At 46.2% G+C, this 21220-nt stretch overlaps 1 protein-coding gene across 2 annotated transcripts in view; it reads right to left on the reverse strand.

Moving 5' to 3' along the window:
• GALNT17 (polypeptide N-acetylgalactosaminyltransferase 17) overlaps positions 1 to 21220 on the reverse strand; it is a 445667-nt gene that overhangs the window by 178805 nt on the left and 245642 nt on the right. The window lies entirely within an intron of this gene.

Raw genomic sequence — 21220 nt, forward strand, 5'->3', positions numbered from 1 at the left:
CATGAGACCAAGAAGCTGATTGGAATTTGATTCCCACCCATGCTGGACATGTGTGGCTTACACACAGTAGGACATGAAGCCGGGTAGGAAAGCACCCTCTCTTTTGTATGTGTTCTTGCGACGCAGTCTTCTTGGGAGGAGCAAAGGTGATCCAACCTCCCTTATGAAGAAGCACTCTCTAGGGAGCAAGCTGAGTAGTTCACGTTAAGTTTCTTTCATGTTTTTCTTCCGCATGTTACGTTGGAAGTCTGGAACTAAAGTGTGTTTCGGAGGCTGAAAACAACAGTAGTGGGAAAAGGAAACAACCAGGAAAAGCAATCGCCTCCCTGTGTCTCTCCAGCTCCCCAGCGCCAGGGTAGTAGGGATCCTGATGGCTTCCACAGACCTGGTGGGGGTCACAGATAAGCAAGGTGAAAGCATCACCAAGGAGTGTTCTAACCCCTGCCCTTTTCATTTGCACAAGGAGACAGGAAAGAACGAAAGATCATTTTCCAGAAAATCATCGTGGCTTGAAGGTGATGCTGGGGGAAGAGAATGGAGGGCCAGTAAACAGCTTCGTTCTGTTTCGGGGCATCACCAAAGAAAGCCTGCACCCCACTCCTGTTTAGAGGTTAGGTGCATCTAGGGCATGGAGGAGAAGGAGAGTAGAAGAGAATCCCTTAATGAAGACGGTCTTTAACCAAACTTCAGTAAGGCACCTCTGAGCCCTCTTCTCCACTGGGCCTTGATCTTGGCCTTCTAGGTCCCTCCTTGATGAGTCTTGTTTTAGCAGGGATCCTGCAAAGTTAGTTTAGAGAGAACCCCCCGCTACTGGAATATGGTCAACTTCTTCACCCCACACTTGATGCCTAAGCACCTGGCCTGCCTTCAGGAAGAATCCCGTTAGGTCAGTTTAGTGAGAATCCCCCCACCCATGATGTTCCCTCTTAGTGCTTTTCTATCCACTGACCCTGTCACCAAGCTCCTTGGCTATAAATCCCGATTTGTCCTTGTATGTAGAGTTGAGCTCTTTCTCTCCCCTATTATAACAGAGTTAAGCCCTGCTACAATCATCTTGAATAAAGTCTTCCTTAGGATTTTAACAAGTGTCATCTATTTTTTTTAACACTCTTTGAATGGATGGCATGAATGCCTGGGGATGGGGATAGGTTCTCCACTATAAGGGAGTCCTATGCCTAGCACCCCCTTTCGGCATCCCAACAAGGAGGGAGAATCCTCCAGATCTCCAGGAGGGGTATATCTTTAAGGCAGAGCAGCTCATAGCCCCACCATCACTGAGCGCAAGGCTCTGCTTTTCCCGGAAGGCCTGCATCCTTCTTGCAGCAGGTGGGAGCGGGAGGGCAGCATTCCTGGACATCTAGCAAATCGCACCAATTTTTACTTTATTCAAAACCTAAAGATGTGCATTCTTTCTTGTCCCAGAGGGTCATGCAATGAGCATATAGCAGTTACATAATAAATAACTCAGACCTGTTGGGACACCTGTGGGATAGGGCACAGAGCTGAGATAAGCCACCCTGAATGACACTCCAGAGCAGGACAAGGAAAGGCATAGACCCTGGAGGGGAGACACCCCGACACCCCCCCCCCCGCCCCCAGCCACCAGCCACCAGCCCAGCTCAGGGAGGCCCAGCAGGGCATCAAGCAATCAAATGGAAGCACTTAAAACCCCCTGAAGCTATGTTAATGGAGTTCCCATTTCTGACTTTTTACGTTAATTTAAATGATGTATGTTTATGCCCCACTGGGTAAAAAGGACACTGAATGAATACACACATGAAAGAAAACCAGCCCTGGCAATCATTCTCCAGTGCCCTTCCATTCCTTTTGGAGGAAGGACTATTTTACTCTGCTTCAAAGAAATCCTTCTGTTATCACCTCCCTGTTTTGAATACTTAGCACAGAAGTCACTGAATACTCAGCTTCTTAATGAGAAGATAGTGCAATAAGTCAACAATTTATTTCAGTGCCTTAAGAAAAATGAAAGGCTCACTCCTACATTCTGTCTCCATTTTTGCCCCCTCAAGTTGTTCGCCTAACATCCACAGGATGGTATTTCCAGTGTTCACACCTGGTTTTCCCTTGACAAGTCTATGGTGTCTATAGTCTATTAGACCTAGGAAAAATGGGGTGGTGATATTCTGGCCAATACATTCTTAAACGGCTGGGTTTCACCCAGAGGCGTGAGCAAATTTCCAGGAATGTGAAGTCTTATGTCTGCCTAATTCCCCTATACTTTTTATTTAAGTCCCTTATCCCTTCAAAAGGTCTGGCCACGTATACCGATCACAGGTGGCCAGCGGCCAGGCAAACAGCAGCTCTACTTGTGGTTGTTAGGACAGCGGGGAGATGGTTTTGTAGAAGACTCTAACATGCCACCCCAAAATATAGGGAAAGATAAGACAAATAGGCAGAGAGGGAAAGGTTAGGACCTGAGGATCCTAGGTGGGGAAAAATACGTATTTAAAAAATTTTTTCAATCTTTACTTATTTTTGAGAGAGAGAATGAGAGTGGGGAGGGGCAGAGAGAGGGAGACACAGAATCCAAAGCAGGCTCCAGGCTCTGAGCTGTCAGCACAGAGCCCGATGTAGGACTCGAACTTGAACTCAAGAGCCATGATATCATGACCTGAGCCGAAGTCGGGCACTTAACCCACTGAGCCACCCAAGAAGCCCTAAGAAATACATATTTTAAAACAATGCCGGGAGCATGTGATCTTGAGCAAACTCCCTGGGGTGTAGGGTTCCTCTTAAAAATGGAATAGACACCACCCACTCCCCCTCCGGTTTTCCTTAGGTATTTGACAAACAAAATACCTCACTAAAACCGGTAAACCACAAAGTGTATGTTATATAAGCAACAGTATGATCAGTCTGACTCCTCACACCATGGAATCAAGCCAATCAGGAATGAGTAACCCAGCACCTAGAGTTATCAAGCTAAGAAGGGGAGAACCTGAGAAGAAATAAGGCCTAGAAGGAGAGGGGCCGACCAGGATCCTATAAAACAAAGTCCCTTTCCAGTAGTCACGGGCATTCACTTTTGAATGTCCCCTCTCTATAAGGAGAGCTTTCATACTATTCTCACTTTCTGATCTTAAACTCAAATAAACTTGTGCCCATTCTGCGTCCACCTCTTTATTCTCAAAGTGGTGAGGCAATGGACCCTGGGTAGTGAGGTAAAAAATCCTGCAACAATATGACTGTGGGAGACCAGAATATGCCACCCCCCAAATATGTCTCTTTGACATAAAGATTATTTTGAGCTGATTATTTGGAGAAACAGTAGATATAGTAGAAGCTCTGGAAACAGAGTAGAAGCCTCCCTTTTGTCTGGGAAATTAACATTTATAAAGGAAATAAAGGTATTTCCTTTATAAATGTTCTCTTTCCTGACAGGGTGCCTGTCACTCTGTACCAGGAGGAGGAGGAGGAGGAGGAAGACTCCAAATCACAAGAGAATGTGTCCACGGAGAAGGCACCGACTTAAACTTGTGTCACACACCTTATCCTTGGGGCACCTGGGTGGCCCAATCAGTCAAGCCTCTGAATCTTGATTTCGGCTCAGGTCATGGATGAGCGACTATGGGGCAAGCTGAGGGCCAAGCAGAAGCAAGCCTTACCATCCCACCCCTCCTCCCCCACCATGGGATATGTGTGACATTCCTTGGACACGCCAGGCTACCCAGAAACAGTAAAGGACAAAAAACTAAATGGTTAAACAGGTAAGAGTCTCCACCGGTTTACAAGAAAAAGGCAATCAAGTCCAAGAACTCCCTACTGCCTTGACGTGAATGCTTTGCTAGGGGAAAAACCACCTTAGCTTGACAATAGCTAGGCCTCCAATAATCTGTGAGTCTTTGGCATATGAAAATCCCTTTAGGAATTCCCTCTCGATTTTGTTTCCCCAACTCCATAGGAGGGTCACCCCCAAAACACACTTACAGTGCAACTCCTTCCGCCCATGGGTCCTGTCCCTGTGCTTTAATAAAACACCCATTTGCACCAAAAACGTCTTCAAGAATTCTCTCTTGGCTGTCAGCACTGAAACCCCATAAACCCCACCATCACCCTAAAACTTCCATCAGTCATGATCTCACAGTTCATGAGATCCAGCTCCACATCGTGCTCTGGGCTAACAGCATGGAACTTGTTTGGGATTCTCTCTTGCTGCCTGCCTCTGCCCTTCTCCTGCTCATTCTCTCTCTCACTCTCAAAATAAATAAGTATATTTAAGAAAAAAAAAACCCTTATACTTGCTTACGGTACTTTTTCTGGTCTCCTTCCTGTAAATGCTTTCCTCACACCCTTCTTACTTTGTTTTAGCTGAACAGAACATGGCATTTAAACCCAAATTCTAAGCCACCTCTTTGAGTTTATCCATCCTTGAATTTCTCCCAGGTATATAAGAGATATACACGTTATTAAGCCTCTGGTTTTTAAAATTTTTTTCTGGTTACCTTTTGTTACAGGACTCCTAGTTGAGAACCTAGAAAAATAGAAGGCTCTTCCTCCCCTAGTTTCTATTTATTTTTTTCCGCCATCTGTGACCAACAATTCTACGTAAGAAATAGAGAAGTCTCATGGTAGTTTACTATTGTCCCCAGTGCTGTGGTCCGACACGGACATCTTTGTCTCTTTGGTGGAAGTCTCTCACTCCACCTGCGTGTCTGATGCGCCCATCTACCGCGCCAGGCAGCTTTTAGGTCAATGGGAAAGCTCTACTTTCTCTGTTCCTGGAGCAACCAAAGATCAATTAGATGTCCGTCTGCTGGTAGACAGAATTGAGAGTCCCACCACATGGGTGGTGGAAAAGGATCAGCCGGCCACAGAGCCTGGCAGGTCTTCGACAAGCCTTCATGCTGAGCTTTGCTGTTCCCCGGCAGGATGGAGGTAGGTGAGAACAGAGGCCCTCCTGAGGAGCACAGCATGACTTCACAGAGCTGGGGGGAGGGGTGGCTGTGTGCCCTGCCTTCTGTTTATGCCTGCTGTTGAGATAGAATGTCATTAGCTCCTTTCTACAAAGAGGCTTATTTTATTTTGTTTTATTTTATTTATTTTTTTTAAACTTTTTTAATGTTTTTTATTTATTTCTGAGAGAGAGAGACAGCATGAGCAGGGGAGGGCCAGAGAGAGAGGGAGACACAGAATCTGAAGCAGGCTCCAGGCTCTGAGCTAACTGTCAGAACAGAGCCCGATGCGGGGCTCGAACCCATGAACTGTGAGATCATGACCTAAGCCTAAGTCCGATGCTTAACCGACTGAGCCACCCAGGCGCCCCCAAAGAGGCTTATTTTAAAATGTAAATGCGATAGCACAAACATCCCTCCCCCTCCCTGATCCCTCCCCCATTCTCCCCGTCCTCCCCCCTCCCCCCCCCCCACCCCGCACTTGATTTTGAGAAGCATAGGAAAGAGCTAACAATTGGCTGGCTACCATAAGATGGCCTACACTCAGGTAAAGGGAGTCAGACACGTCATCTACCTTAACTTCTACAGAAGCCCAGGAGGCACCAATGTCTCCTGAGACTTCTCATGGGATCTGAGACCCACTGAAATTAACCAGACCAAAAGCTGACAAGTCCTGGGGACCAAGGTTTCATCGAGGTCTACTTGGTTTTAGAAGTCTGGCTTATTCTTTTATGCCAACAGGATGCCCCTTAAAGAGAAGTCGTCACCTGCTCAGTGCCCTGTTTGCCCAACGGGATTTGAGGGTCCAGATGGAAAGCCCTTTCCCCAACCCCCACTGGGGAGCATGGAGCGCAAGCATTAGAGACAGCTGTCTTCTCTGGGAGTGGAGCCACCATTGGTCCCACAGGGTCTGGTACAGTGCCTTAATCACAGTGAGGTTCAAGAAGTGTTTGCTGAACAAATAAATGAGATGCATAAAGGCTCTTGTGAAAACTCAAAAAAACCCGAAACAACAACGCCAAACATGAAAAGTTGTAATACTCATGAAACTTATTAAATTGTTATACGATCTTTTAATACTGTAGCATGAATGAATTTATAGGAGATTAGCAAGTCAGTCATAGAGAGGGTGCAGACAGAAAGAGGGACGTGGAAAGGCCAGTTAGGAGTTAGAACGGAGAGGCCGAGGAAGCCAATTGGTGTGTGTCTGCTGACACCGACCTTAAGGAATCTGATGAAGGCACTAGGTGTCCACTGGGGATTTGGGGAGAAGGGGAGAGAGGGTTGCTGGAAGAATCGAAACAGAAATGAAGAGGACAGAAGAGCACACACACACGCCGCTACCACCCCCCCCCCATTCCACATCCACCCCTCCACTGGGCTATCTTACATGTAAAGAAAGGGCAGAGAGCAAAAAATGCCAATAGTGTGCATTTTGGAATCAAGGTTGCTGGCCACCCAGGGTATTATGCTAGACAACCCAGAATAGAAGTACGAATGATGCGTAAATGAAATCTGGTTGGTGCCCTTCCTCCCCTCCCCCCCAGCCCAGGCAGCCACTCTCAACTTGAATTCGTGCAAAATATGTCTGCTTACTGCGTTTCAGGCAGGAGTCTGTGCCCTAGAGAGATGATAACGAACAAAGTAAGCATGACTCTTACCCTTACGGAGTTCACAGTCTAGGACGCACTGAACCAACAGTGAAAACAGGGAAAACGATGGCCAGGACAAGTAAGAATACGAGGAGTGACAGAGAATTGAGGGCCAAGGTCTAGGCAGAGTTGGCAGTCATCTTAAAGCAGATGGAGGAAAATTGAGAAAAAGCTACCCAGGATTCAGCAGAGTGAATACTATGACTACACTTCATGGAACAGAACTTGCCAGAAAAAAAAAAAAAGTGCAAGATGTTTTATGTTTGTTCCAGAGCCTGTAAGCCTGTGCTCCCCAGAGATCCCCCTTCCCATGAGACACTACACAGAAGGCGGGTAGAGCCTCACCCCTGCGAAGCCCAGCTCACATGGCTCTTCAGGGACAAAGTGAGGAGGCCAATATCAATAACTGAGAAACGCATACCAATGTTCTACCCAATGCATAACATAGCCTGTTTCCCAACAACCATTAAAAAAGTTGATCATAGGGGCACCTGGGTGGCTTAGTCGGTTAAGCGTCCGACTTTCGCTTAGGTCATGATCTTGCGGTTTGTGGGTTCGAGCCCCGCGTCGGGCTCTGTGCTAACTGCCAGCTCAGAGCCTGGAGCCTGTTTCAGTCTGTGACTCCCTCTCTCTCTGACCCTCCCCTGCTCACCCTGTCTCTCTCTCCTAGAAATAAACAAAACATTAAAAAAAAAATTAAAAAAAAAAAAGTTGATCATATAGTAAGCCTTCCTCCAAAACAACGTTAATAGTTAAAAAATAAAAAAAATCACCACAATGCAACGAAAGCAAGAAATTCAGAAGAAATGTTTACATTTCTAAAATCTAACCACTGGGTTATAAAAAAAAATACTTCTGAATACCTCTGAGATCAAAGAGAAAATAAAATCTGAAATTATCCACTATTTAGAAAATAGTGACAATTCTAACACTACATATAAAAACTTATGAGCTGTGGCAAGGTCTGTTCACAGAGGAAAACACATAACGTTAAATGTCTTTGCTATTAAGCAAGACAAAAGGAAAATAAATGAACGGGGATTTCACCTCAAAGGGTAGAATGCAAGAAATCAAAGGGAAAGGGGGCACAGGACAAAATCAGACGTAGAATTCAAATACGGGTAAAGAGAGGAATTATACATCAGGAGCTCATTCTTTGAAAAGGCCAAGTAAATAGATTAGAAAATTAAATCTACTTTTAAAAGGATAGAAAAAAAAAAACCCACATAAATGCCATTAGGACTTGAAAAGGGCTTTGGCCACAAACATAAAGAAGCTTTTACGTGTTTTAATGACAGATGAATGGAAGAAATGTCAATCCAGAAAGCTTTCTGAGACAGAGCTGAAAACTGGCACAGGCCAGCCACTTAAAATCCTGGAAAAGTCATCCAGGATTACGATCCAAAAAGGCACTAGACCCAGACTGTAACTATAAGTAAATTCTGTCATTTTTTCTTTTCTTTTTCTTTTTCTTTTTTTTTTTTTTAGGAACAGAAAAATACTATGCAATCTGAAATAGCACAGAGCATAAAAGAAAATGGAAAAGTTTGTCATTTTTCCCAAACATGTACAACGCTCACCGTAAAAGCAGTAAAGACAGCACACACACACCTTGAGAACACCAGGCTCAGTGAAAGAAGCCAGTCATAACTTATCACTTATTTCATTTATGTGAAATGTACAGGACTGGCAAATCTGTAGAGACCAAAAGTAGATGAGTGATTGCCATAACTGTGGAGGTCAGAGGAAATGAGTAAATGACTTCTTTTTAAGAGCGAGGAATATGTACTAAAATCATGGTAATGGTTGCACACCTCTGTGAATATACTGAAAACTCATTTAATTATACATTTTAAATGGATAAACTGTATGATATGTGAATTATATTCAAGAAGGCCCTTTTCAATTTTTTAAAAAAATTTTTATTTATTTTCAAAGAGACTGAGTGGAGTGGGGAAGGGGCAGAGAGAGGGGGAGACACAGAAACTGAAGCACTCTCCAGTGCGGGACTCAAACTCACGAACCGTGAGATCATTACCTGAGCCGAGGTCAGAAGCTTAACCGACTGAGCCACCCAGGTGCTCCTCAAGAAGGCTCTTTTTAAAAAGAAATATAGCATATACACCATCAGAAGGAAAAGCTATATGTAAGTGTCACTAATCAATGGAGGATAGAAAATTTGAACAAAAAAGTACTAGCAACTGACACACCAGTACCAAGTAGAGTTTGATCCAGGAATACAAATATGGTCCTATTTTAGATCATCTATGAATACAATTCAAAATATTAATAAATTAAGAGAAAGATTAATCACACTGATTAATGCCAAAAAGCCATGCGAAAACATTAAATATGTATTCTCGAGAAGAACTCCTACAAACTTAGAAAGACAATTTCCCAAACCAGTCATCTTTTTAAAACAAACATCCAATATTAGTTATAATAGTGAAAATACTTCAAGCATTTCATTAAGCCGTCACCACCAATATTCAATATTGCTCTGTAGATTTCAGCCAAGGCCATAAAAAAGGTAAACAATGAAAGGAAACAAAAAAGCAAAGCTATGTTTATTTGTTCATAATATGATGCTCTATCTTGAAAAATAAATTCAAATCAAGAAAGTCAACAAAAATTATTAGAACTTATAAAGACTCCAGAAATGTGGCCAGCTGTCATTCCTAATGAAAACGTTTTATTGAAGTAGAGCATTTTTTAAAAAGCACACAAATCTCAAGTGTTCAGCCCTGTCACTTTTCAAAAACTGAACACACCCATTTAACCATCATCCAAGTTAAGAACCAAAGAGGACCAGTCTCCCAGAATCTCCCTGTGTGCTCACCTAGTCATTAATCTGTGGTTACCCGCCCAAGGATAACTATCTTGAGTTCTAACATTGTAGATTGGTTGTGCTTGATTTTGAAACTTCTATAAAAAGAATACAATAGTGTATTCTCTGTGTATTTGGGATCTGGATTCTTTGATTCTACATTATGTTTGAAAGATGTTCGTGCCTTTTTGTTTTGAAAAAAATAGCATTAATAGCCTTAGATACTTAGAGAATATATTACATTCGTAAAACAAGAACTGGCTGTTGTAGCAAAAGATGAGTTAGAGAACTAATAAGAACCCTGAAAAATTAAAATACAAAAGCAGAAATAGAAAGTTTAGAAAATAAGGTTAAGAAAATTTCCCAGAATGGATAGTCAAAAGGCCTAAAATGAAAAATAGGAAGGCAAAGATTTAAAAAATTTAGAGAACTGGCCCAGGAGATATAACACTCAAATAAAACAAGTTCCAAAATGAAGAACAAACATATCCCCCCCCACACACGAATAAAGAACATCAGCAATAAATATGAGTTTCCATTGGACAGTTCTACCAAGCACCCAGCACAATAAATAAAAGTAAATCCTAAAGTACATCATCATGAAATTTCAAAATACCTGGGATAAAAGGATTTCTAGAGAGATAATGACAAGTCACCCTCAAAGAACTAGGGTCAAAATGGCTCTGAACTTCCCAATAGCCATGTTGAAACTGAGAAGGCAGTAAAAGGCAAAAGATTTAAATGATCTGAAGAGAATGGGTGTAAGGGGAAGGGGGGCAATGGGCATGGAGGAGGGCACTCGTGGGGATGAGCACTGGGTGTTATATGGAAAGCAACTTGAAAATAAACTATTAAAAAAAAAAAACACCCTAGAAAGCAGTAGAACACAGCCTTCAAAATCTGAAAGAAAAAAGTGGGAAGCTTGAATCCAGATAATTTTAGACATGCTAGGACTAAAAACTTTACTTGAGGATATGCATCGCTAAAATGAAGGAGTAAGCCAAAATAAAGACATGAGGTCAGAACACAGGAAAGAGGGGAAGGGAACCTTAGAATCCGTGTTGTATTGCACAACCAGTCCCAATGGAAAGGGCCAGAGCTCTCTTGAGACTTTTCCTCTAAAAGATGAACTAGACAGACTATATAATGTGGCTGAGAGGACTGAGAGGGAATTCAGACAAGAGGCAGAGAGTCTAAAGTTGAATTAGTGAAAAGTACAGATAACAAAGTAAAGAAATAAATAGAAAGACAATGATTAAGTACAGGAAAAACAAAAAGCTGAGCAGGAAAGGGGAAATAATCAACATACACCATGGGGATCAATAGTATGTTATTATAATAATACAAATATTTTTAAATCAACTAAACAAAATTTGAATACAACTATAATGGAGGATGGGGAAGAGATGAGAAGTACATGTAAAGTGTGGCAGGGGTAGGTGTGGGTAAGTGATAAAGAGCTATTACCTCAACTCCCATGGTAGGAAGTCAAGAAATCATGCCTAAATCTCAAAACACAAGTAGGACTGGAAGTATGTATTTAGAGAGAAGCAGGTAGACAAAAAGGATCATTTTCAAGAGTAGAGAGTGGTCCCTTTAGAGAGTGAAGAGAACCTTGCAGAATATAGATCAGACTTTTAAAACACAGACATATACAATTTCCATAAAAGTACAAAATAATTTAAAATATGTAAGACCCTAATGAAATATTAATCGTGGTTATCACCAGTGGTATGATGATGAGTGATTCTCTAATACTTTTTTCATATTTTGAAGTTTTTACAGCGAATGCTAAATTTACAAGGAATACATAATAATAAAAAAAGTATTTTTACAGGGTGATTTTCAAATTCCCCAGTCTCCTCGCCACTGTCCTTGTTCTTCTCTGCTGAGCTGGAAGACAACATCTGGATTAGAAGCAGAGCAGAAAATGACTCTTATTTCTTCCCCTCCTGAATGCCTATAGAGAAATTATAGAGCTCTAATTTCATGGCTGTCAGCCTCTCTGCTCCTCCCCCCTCATATTCTTTTGGATTTGAAGTCTCTGCAATTTCAAGTTTCTTCAAGCAAAAATTCCCGTTTTGCAGGGATGTCTACAAGCATCAGGAATTTTTTTTCCCTGTGCTTAGTTACTTTTGAGATGCTGTGGGGTTTGGCAGAGGACCGTATGGACGCCCTGGTCATGGAAACATTCTCCATCCATCAGACCATTCTTGACCACTTTGAGACCCGAGAGTATATGGAAAGGTCAAGGTGCTCATTTGGAGTCAAGGAATGGAGTCGTTCAGGCCACAGAAGCCCATAGGTAGACTGGAGAACTTCAGTCCTTCTGGCAAAATGAGGGTTCCCGCAATTTCCTATCGAGCTCAGCCATCGGGTCACCAGAAATCCACATTGAGACATGGAGCTGGGGCCGGGGATGCAGGAGGCCAGCCAAGAGGCGGGATTCAGAGGGGTGGGTCTGGGCCAGGAAGGCTCGGCAGCAAGGATCTCCAGGAGCCTCGGACTCCCAGCGGGAGCAGCCCGGACAGAGGGCCCAGCCGAAGGATAGGTCCGTGGCCGCCAGGAAGCCAGCACTCTGGACAGAGCACACCAGTGGGGCGGAGGATCTCGACGTGGAGACCCTACTCCAGGAGCCTCAGGAACAACACAGAGGCCTGAGGGAGCGGCGCTGGCTCCCTGGAGGAAGACAAGCTGCAGGAATGCCTGGTGGCTCCGGGTTCAGGAGGTAAACACTGCTTCTCGGCTCACGTCATGGGGGCCGGGACCGCCGTTTGGCCTCCGTGTCAGCCGCCCCGGGACCCAGGACCGGAGTGGGGCCCAGGTCTGCAGATGAGAAAGGAGGGCAGGGATCTCCGAGGAGCTGGGGAATGAACAAGCCGGAGAAAGGCAGAGGTCATCACCGCTGTCCCCAATTGTCCTCTGGAACCTGGAATGGAAGAGGGGCCTCGGGGAAGCTGTCCTGCAGAAACACTCTTCTCTTCGCTCCAGAAAAGGCAAAGCCGTGTGCCACAGGTGACAGTTTGAACACCGCCCTCGTGCTTTCCTCCTTCGGGTTAAGTGACCTCTGCTCCACTGCTCTAAGCTGCAAGGCAGGCGGCTCTGGAGTTTTCTAGGAGCCTTCAGGAGCGACGCTCAGTGCAGAGGAAGCAGGGCACGGGGCTCTCACAACTGGAGGGAAACCCTCTTGCTTCACTAAAGCCAAGGATTGGGGCCAGTGCCAAGGAGAAGGAAGATGTGCTTTAAATGAAAGTCTGCGGTTTCCTGCCTACGGTCCCATGGGAAGGAGACGAGCAGCGACGTGTTCCCGGTCTTGGCCCAGGGAGAGGGAGTGAAGTGCTCCATGGAGAGGTTGGCACAGAGGGCATGGGGGGCCTCTGCCTCCATTTTCCATGGGGGCTGTGGAAGGACCCTGCCCCACAGGTGGCCTGTAACAATCTGGGGGTCCCTTTATCTAATGGAACAGGAAGACACAGTGTGGCCGTGGGGCAGGAGGCCCGCTCCCTCGGAGGGAAGGGGGTGGCTGAGTTGAAATCCAGAAGGGCGGCTGAGAGTCTCTCCTAAAGGCAAGAAGGGCCTGCAGCCGAGGCTGAGATGGGTAGGGGGAGAGATGACCGAGTTCAGGTGTCTGCCACCAGCACAAGTCCTAGGCCACCGAGGCAGAAGGGCCTCGACCACGCCGAGAGGTCAGATCGCAATTAGGCTGGCTGGAGTCCTCCACCGGCAACTGTGGCCGGGCCAGGAGCTGCCAGGCCGGGCGGGGACACTGCCCAGGAGAAAGAGAGACACACGGAGACCTTCCGTCTCAGCCACAGGGGGGCTAAGCCCACCTGTGCCACACCTGTCCCCACACCTGTCTCCACACCTGTTCTTCCTCCGCACACACACTGTCTAAGACTGAGTGTTCTTTCTGGAGGAGGCTGAGTAGTTCTATAGGGACAATAACCGAAACCCAGCGGCAAGTCCCTCCACTTCTGAATTGATGAGCCTGGCATATAGTAAAGGCTCAATACATATTTGCTGGTACGTCAATGAAGGATTCAATATTCTGCACTTTTCTGTCTAAGACATCTGGAAGACACTAAAGAAATTCCCTAACAACTTAATGGCTGGTGTGCTGTTTTATCATTTGTATCCACATCAGAGCGTTTCACTGAGGTTGGGGTGCCAGGGACAGGGTGAAAAAAATGCATGTTAATGGCCTCTCTTTGGCTTCACTGCCCTTTTGATCCATTTACTTCATAATAACACATGGCAGTCACTGCTGGGAGTGGTGTCTATAGAAGTAACAGTAGCTCCCGGATTAAAAGTTCTTGTCAGTTTGGGCGCTTGGGTGGCTCAGTTGGTTAAGCGTCCAACTCTTGATCTTGGCTCAGGTCATGATCTCACAGTTCATGGGTTCAAGCCCCGTCCTGGTCTCTGCTTGGGATTCTCTCTCTCTCTCCCTCTCTCTCTGCCCCTCCCCAACTTGCTCTTTCTCAAAATAAATAAATAAACTTAAAAAAATAGTTATTGTCAGTATGATTCTCAGTGCAGGTGAAAGCAAACTTGCTATAAACCTTTCTGAGCAACGGCAAGAAGGTAAATAAATAAATTCACAAACTTCCCTAAGTTGAGTTAGGATGGGAGATGAAGCCGGCCTCTAATGTGAAAAGCTGGGACTCGCCCAGAGTGGTTCTCAGAGCCCCTCTTTCCACTTGAAGCCTCAGATTTGGTTACAGCACAGGAATCGTTCAACCTATAGCTGGTTCTGTCTGCAAAACCATCTGCAGCCACTGCGTCTGCCCCCGTCAGAAATTCAACATTCACAAAAGACACTCAAGGAACATCGCTCTCATTTTTCCTTTAAGTGAAACTTCTTAAGAACCTGGGGGTCCATTGAACTCCACGCACAGAAGTCAAACTCCAAAATACTGACTTGAGCACCCTACCAGGTGTATAAAGGACCCCCCGTGTGGGTGAGCTTTACCAGAGAGCTCACACTGCCCGGTTCTCAAAAGGCTTTGAAGGGGCCACTGCTCCACACAGTACTCGTACTTCTGTCGTCCAGAGCAGTAAAGCCAGCTTGTCATAGCCTCTCTGCTGCTATGAGGATGTATGACCCGAGGGGTTTAGTGACCCTGGAGCCTGGACTTCTTGGGAGAAAATGCAGCCCATTGCCCCTGACTTCCTGTGTGCCGGGTTGCAGAAGCTATTTTTAGAGCCACGCGGGCAGCCACACAAGCAGAGACTTCGACGTCAAATTCCAGAGAGATATTGCAGAGTGTCAACCTGAAATTCCCTACTTTGGGAAGGTCTGGGTAAAACTTGCGCAGCCTTGGAAACCGTGCGGGGTCAGCAGGAGGAGACTCCCTCGGGGCCCACTGAGGTACAGCAAATGGTCACTTGTGTCGGCCGGACTGTTGGAAGTTCATTACTTGGCAGGGAGGCCCGCCACAGCTCTGCTATCAGTACTTGGAATAATTTCCCAAACGCTAACAGAAAACTCCACTTTCTCTCCGATCTAAGAGAAATAAAAGTCACATGTTCTATAAAAGAGAAATCAAAACGGATAGGGGTTAGGCTCAAATGTAACAAACATGCCACTGGTAAAGCCTGATCAGAGCTACCCCGTCGTGGAGGAGGTGAACTCTGGCCAGTGCCACCAGCGAGCTGGGCGAATGGCAAAGGCTAGCTGGGCTTGGGAGCAAGTTAGAATCTGTATCTCAGTCATTTCATCCAGAGGACACCCAAAAAAAGAGCGGGGAAACAGTAACGCCCCGAGGACACAATGGGCCAGAGTTGTAAACTGCACCAGAGAGAAAACAATGGGGCAGCCAGGGAAGAAAGGAAGAAAGGGAATTTTCCACCCTGAACTCAATCGGCGAGTCTTCTATAAGTACTTTTTGGGCTTTGAGGGTGGAGTGGAAAAGAGAAATGGCAGGAAGGGGCAGGAGAAGGAAAAAATATGCAAGGCCAGAAGATGGCACCTTCTGGAATCATCTAGGGAAGGGGGATTAAAGCTACCAAAATAGGGATGCCTGGGTGGCTCAGTCGGTTAAGCGTCCGACTTTGGCTCGGGTCATGATCTCGCGACTCATGAGTTTGAGCCCCGCATCGGGCTCCATGCTGACAGCTCAGAGCCTGGAGCCTGTTTGAGATTCTGTGTCTCCCTCTCTCTCTGCCCCTCCCCCGCTTGTGCTCTGTCTCTCTGTCTCAAAAATAAACAGAGAGAGAGAGAGAAAAAAAGCTACCCCAATAATGGCCACAGCCTATCCCCTCCCCACTCCTTCCACAATCATACCTATCCAGATCCAACCGAGAAGGAGCCTGAAGTCCGCCAGATCAATTGGGCAAAAATAATGGTATCGCCGCTCCCCTACTTATGTCCAGCAATAGCACAGTAACTGGGTGTTTGACTCCGAGGCAAAGCAACTTCTATTTTTAAAGCCTCTGCATTTCCCATGAACGTTATCTGCTGTCTGGCAGCCCAGCATACAGAGCCTCTGTGTAAGTGAGGAGGAAAGCCTTCCCGACATTATTCAGATTTACCCTCTCGCTGCTATGAGCTGTCATAACACATGTTGGCTGATGGCGGCAGGCCTCTGCTTGTCATCGCAGAGAACGGTTACCCTGCAAAGCCTTGCTCTAGCCCCAGGGCACTGCCTGGGAATTTTGCTTCCAAAAGAGAGGCATCCAGCAGCGACACCAGCATGTCATGCCCAAGATAAAAACTGATCTATCTACCCAGGCTGGTGCTGACGGTACATAGGTGATGTCAAGAAATACCATTCATTTCACCCGAAAGCGGTGTGTTCACCAAGGTGCAAGTGCACCTCTGTCTCATGATGAACAGCCTCCCTGAAAGGACTGACTTGAAGGCCGTGGGCCTCTTCTTTTTTTCTGGGCAAACCCCCTTTCATTAAAATTGCCACTTGTTCCTTAGTGCTCAGGGCTCTGCTCCGTTTGCAGGATCCTGGGTAGGGCTGATCCAATGAGCAGGTTATTTGCCGTCATCGTTCATAACCATTCAGAGTTATACGAATGGACCAAATACAGAGAAAAGGGTTATGTAATCATCACAACAATTCTGTAAAATACATCGTTATCCTCGTTTCCTAAAGAATCTAAGGTGCAGAGAGGTAAAGCACCTTATCCAAGGTCTTGCAGAGCGGGTCTGCGGCACATCGAGCTCTTTTGCAGAGAAGTAAACCGAGGCTCAAAGCCGGGGGTCAAATCTGGCCCCCAAACAGGCCTTGGGATCCTGGGCAATGTTGCCTCTATCCCATCATGCTGCAGACACACGGAGTCGTTGACAAGTGCCCACGCCCAGCTCTGAGCACCGCGAGAAGGCAGCGGTCACCGGTAGATGGCTAGGCGGAGCAGATACGTGCCATCCTGTTTCCCTGTGGGTTGTACCTGCTGTTTTCCCAGGAAGTGACAAAGTTAGGGATGCTGCTGCTTCATCACAGTCCTGATCAACTGTGATCACGACTAGACATTCTTTCCAGCTAAGTGTCTGACCAATAGCAAATGCCGTAAAGAAGTGGCTGTGTCTTCCCCTGGACACGCTTACAGGACAATCACCAACTCATTGCTTCCCCAGCAATCGTTTTCATTCACTCCGTTCTCGTTTGGGGCCTCAAAGATGTGCAAATGTGGATAAATTTGCAAAGGACCGAAGCACAGGGAGAGTATCCTCTAGCCTGCTTAGAACAGAGATGTGTACACAGTAGGAATCGATACAGGCTCATATCGTACAAGCCCCTAGGCTTGATCCTATTCAGAACAATGCTTCCTGCCCAGAGACCCCACGGTTGACCAGTATTGACCAAACCAACGCCTTCTATCAACTAACTGCCCTCCCCCCGCCCAGGGCTGGCCCCTGAGGAAAGCAAACTGGGTTTTGCGGCGGGCTGTTGTTTTTAACTGTAAACTGCCTCACGTCTTGCTTCTGTAGTAAAACTCTTTGCTGTAACTGATTACCTACGACACCTCCTGCCGGAACATCAGAGAGTTTACAATGAGTGCTTTTCATCAGAGGAACCCGAAGCTGTGTTACAGAAATTGTCTCCTCCTGGAAAAATACACCTTTACACGCTGCGTGTGGTTTATGGATAAGAAAATGACAAGCTCGTCTACATAGAGGGGGAGTGACCTGCCTGATGACACAGACCCTATTGGTGGCAAAATCGAACAGGTCATTCCTCCATTACTGGGAGATCGCAAGGCAGGAAAAGAAGGTAGAGCTCTTCTGTGATTTCTCTCTTTCTGAACTGGGACAGACATCAGATGGCCCTGGAGCTAGATTCCTTTTATGACTCTTCTTTCCTAGACCCAAAGGGAAGTCCTAACCACTGTGGTCTTTAATCTATCCTTACCCACACATGTCGCAGTTGGCCAGCGCCATACACACAGTCCGGGTTGGTCAACACATTGAGGCCCTGGCTCAGTGAGATGGTCACCTTCTGCCGAGGACTCGCCTCATCTTCTGAACCTCTGCTTGTGACTCTATGACAGATTCTGCCACTCCGGAATTTGACCCCAGTTTAATTGGCTGCCATGCTCTGCGCTGCCCTATTTCCCTTGAAAGGGGGACCACACAAGACCAGGAGCCAAGAGTTAATACCCAACTGTCTTCATTTTGTTGCAAGATTGGCCATCTGCTGATGGCCATCAGCTCCTAAGATAGAATTCACATTCCATTCAAATCGTCTATTTAAAGTGCACAATTCAACAGTGTTTGGTATGTTCAGAGTTGCGCAATCATCACCAAAATCAATTTTAGGACATTTTTATCGCTCCCCCAAAAAGCCCTGTACTCATCATCAGTCTCTCTTCTCCCCGCCCCTTCCCCAGGGCTAGACAACTGCTCTTCTTCTTCTTGTCTCCCTGACTGGTGTTTTATCCAGCTTTAATCTACCTCATTGGACCACTGGATTGAGTCTGGCCTCTTCTGTTTGGTTTTTAGAACTCTTCACCAAGTGGACTTCCCGTTTTAATCTACTTGGTCTCCTGTCTTTCCTCTCCTTTTTAATGCACATTCCCTACCTTCAGCCTCCTCACCACACCCAAAATACCCCAACCTCATGGTGTGGCGAATGGCTAACTCAGTGGACTTGTGTTGCCCAAACCCTGCACGTCCCAAAGAAAGGACTGGTTCTGGTCAGGGCCCGAGGAGAAAACTAATAAGGCATCAAGACAGCCTGGCTGGTAAGAGTGATTTTGCCTCCCAGAGGCCCTGGACTGGGCTAGTTTAAGCTCTGGGTGTGGGAAGCTGGAGACTGGGTAGCCAAGGTTAGTCACATGGTGCTCCGTGCCTACGTGACTGACCCCCACTAAAGACCTTGCAGGCTCGGGTGAGCTGACCATGCTTCAGACCTACTGTTACCGGTCACCGCTGGGACACGAAGTACCATCCACGCAACTCCGTGGGAGAGGACATCCAACAGCTCACACCCAGTTTCTCCTAGACACTGTCCTAGGCATCTCTTTCCTTCACCGATTTTAATCCGTACCCTTTTGCTGTAACAAACCGGTAATCATGAGTATGACTGCTTTTCTAAGGTGTGAGAGTCCTAGCAAATCATCAAATCTGAGGGTGGTTTGGGACCCCAAACACACCCATTTTCACTACCGGGCCTCTGATTGTGTTGTCTCCGGTATATCATGCCGGACTGCAAGGCCCCATACCTTTCCCCACACAGGACAGACAGTGCAGTGGGTACGAGTGGAGCCACTAGGTACCTCGAACTGGAATCCCAGCTTCCTGTCCCACGGAGTGTGTGACCTTGGGCAGAGTGCTCGCCCTCATGCTTCAGCAGCCCTGCTTGGAAAACGGAGATCATAGTAACACCTCCAAGGGCTAGCATCAGCTGCAAATGGATTTGCAATGTGTAAAGCAGAAGATTAATGTCCGGTGCCTAGAAAATTCCAACATTAGTTATGGTGTTTACGAGCCCTCCCAACCGCCCCCTCTCAGAAAGTTCCTTTCCTCCCATAAATGCACACTTCCCTGGGCTGAAGGGCACTCATGTCTCCAACCAGCCTATGATCTCCTTCAGGAGGATCATGTCATTTAGCAACACCGTCCCCCCAAAAGTTCCCACAATGCCCAGCACACAATTGATGCCAAAAATATATCTGCTGATACACAGAGAAGATATCTCTATTTAAAAGTCTAGGAAAATCTGAATCTTCACATAAGGATTTCCCATTGTGTAAGCCAGTCATATTCCTCTAGGGAGGGGAAAAAAAAAATAAAACCTTCTTCTTTATATACATTTGTGTATAGAATCTGAGATACCAGCAACCACACGTATTCAGAACAGCCCTTTGTACTGAGAATCTAATAGCCTCTAATGGCTCCTATACCTTATAATTATTATCAGATTATATGTTGGATTTAGGATTGCTAATTATTAATCATCGGCATGAATTAGCTATTAATGAGGAATGCCACTAATTACAGGGTCACCTAACACAGAGCCGGCAGGCACCTCCCAGAAGGCGCCTGACTCAGCTTCAGACACTGCCCTGAAAGCAATGTGCTGTAAAATGTCCCATCTCTGGCGACAGCTCAGACTCTTACCTCCTGGTGAAAGTCACAGGGATTTTACAGCTGGAAAGAACTGTAGAGATCAGCACTTCCCAAGCTGTGAGACTACACACCTCCGAGGACTGCTGAGCTAAGCTAAGTTTGCATGAATTCATGGTGCACCTGACCCAGGTACCTCCAGGCTACATCAATGATATCCCCTCGTCCTTATTCTTGCTACTATTTTTCACGTATATGCATGTAATGTTATAAATAATACAATTTAAGGGCTATCAAAGTACAACTGTATTCACAGTAGCTTTTTCTTTGTCAGGGAATTCTCATGGAAAATTTGTCGAATGTATAGTCCCGGACCCTCAAAATCGCCATCAATGACGTTCTTGTTCTTGGTCGGCTCACCCATTCCTATCCCTTCTGGAAGTCATTCCAGAGCTTTATCACCTTCCTGTAACCCCCACTCTTCGGAGTGATTTCTCCTTTTTCCCGAGGAAAATGTGGGTCATAAAGCATGAGCTCGCTATTCTTGCTCTTCAAGACCAAATTACTGTCCATGTTCTGGACCTGACCTCCTCCGAGCTCTGCAGGGTCCTTTGTTTCCAGCCAGCCCCTTCCCTCCCTCCTATGTCTTCAGATCTTGCCCCTCCTTGCCCAGTGCCCTCAACTCTATGTCCTGTGTTGAAAGAGCACTCCTCTTATCCTCATTTGGGAAGAGAATGTTCAGACGACAGATCCCATATTCGAGGAGATCATGCAGAAAGTTCATGAGACGGCTGATGAGCAAGTGAGGTTTAGGAGAGGGCTGTCAGAAGAGCCTCCCTGGAGCAAGGTGCTTCCCGGAGGGAGTGGGGATCCACCCATCTGACCCCAAGCCCAGCGATCGGTGCTGCCTGCAACAAGAAACATCCTCAAGGCTGCCTGACTCAGGCTTAGCAAAGGGTAAGGGGCATGTGAGATCGAGGGAGGGAGCCTGGTGGCTGGGAAGTCACCTCTCCCCTCCCATGCAGGACAAAGGTATTCGAATCCTGGAACCTGGACACAGGACCCAGAAAGAATGTGGGCCCGTGGCCGCTTTAAAGGTGGTCATAATTAAAGCTCACTATAAAAAGGAATGAAGATGGGTGCTTGGGTGGCTCAGTTAGTTAAGTATCTGACTCTTGATTTTGGCTCAGGTCATGATCTCACGGTTGGTGAGTTTGAGCCCTGTGTTGTGCTCTGCACTGACAGTGCAGAGTCTGTTTGGGATTCCCCGCCACCCCCACCCCTCTCCTGGTCGCTCTCTCTGTCTCATAAACAA

The sequence above is a fragment of the Hyaena hyaena genome, unplaced genomic scaffold (assembly GCF_003009895.1).
Source record: "Hyaena hyaena isolate Hyena2069 unplaced genomic scaffold, ASM300989v1 scaffold_135, whole genome shotgun sequence".
In the NCBI taxonomy this organism is placed as follows: domain Eukaryota; kingdom Metazoa; phylum Chordata; class Mammalia; order Carnivora; family Hyaenidae; genus Hyaena; species Hyaena hyaena.